We start from the raw sequence: 1,042 nt of genomic DNA on the forward strand, positions 1-1,042 counted from the left end.
TATATATATATATATATATATATATAAATATAAATATAAATATATATATATATATACATACACACGTACATACATACTTACACATTCATACTCACACATGCACACACACACACACCATATTGACATCTATAAATTCATCTTATCATTATTATTGTTATTATTATTATTGGCAGAATAGGTGGAGAATTGGACAAAATGTCTTGCAGGACTTAGTCACTGGTACTTTATGTTCCAAGTACTTCAGTTGATAAAATAAAGTACCAATCAAGTAGTGAGAGGTGGTATAATCCACTGCTCCACTCCCCTGGAATTTCTGGCATATTTGCCAATGTTAGAAATTATTATTGTTGTCGTTGTTAAGGCGGTGAGCTGGCAGGGTTGTTACATCACCCCCCCCAATATTTGCTTGGTACGACCCCTGAAGGGCAAAGTCAATCTCATTGGAATTTGATCTCAGAATGTAAGGAGCTGGCAGAAATGCAGCTTAGCTTTTTGTCCAAGGCAGTAAGGGTTCTGCCGTCTTTCTGCCTCGATAATAATTCCTTCTATTAAAGGGGACTAGTTGATTACATCAACCCTTGGTGTTTCACCGGTACTTAATTTATCAACCTCGATAGTATGAGAGGCCAAGTCGGAATTTGAACTCAGAATATGAAGACGTACGAAATACTGCTAAGCATTTTGCTTGGCATGCTAACGAGTCTGCCAGCTTGCTACCTTAATTATGATAATCCTTTCTACTATAGGCACAAATCCTGAAATTTGCAGGGGGAGGGGGGTTAGTCGATTACATTGACCCCAGTGTTTCGCTGGTACTTAATTTATCGACTCCAAAATGATGAAAGACAAAGTTGACGCTGGTGGAACTGGTGGAATTTGTACTCAGAACATTGCAGCAGACAAAATACCGCTAAGCATTTCACCTGGCGTGCTAACGATTCTGCCAACTCGTTGCCTTAATTATAGTAGTAATAATAATAATAATAATGATGGTGATGTCAATACTCTCACAAACTCTTCCACCTCTTAAAATCCTGCTAAA

General features: G+C 37.7%; 1 protein-coding gene across 2 annotated transcripts in view; it reads left to right on the top strand.

The window, feature by feature from the left end:
* The window catches only part of LOC106880850 (dual specificity mitogen-activated protein kinase kinase 1), a 62,949-nt gene that overhangs the window by 43,604 nt on the left and 18,303 nt on the right, over nucleotides 1-1,042 (top strand). The gene's annotated exons all lie outside the window — the stretch shown is intronic.

Source organism: Octopus bimaculoides, chromosome 15 (genome assembly GCF_001194135.2).
Source record: "Octopus bimaculoides isolate UCB-OBI-ISO-001 chromosome 15, ASM119413v2, whole genome shotgun sequence".
NCBI classification, from domain to species: domain Eukaryota; kingdom Metazoa; phylum Mollusca; class Cephalopoda; order Octopoda; family Octopodidae; genus Octopus; species Octopus bimaculoides.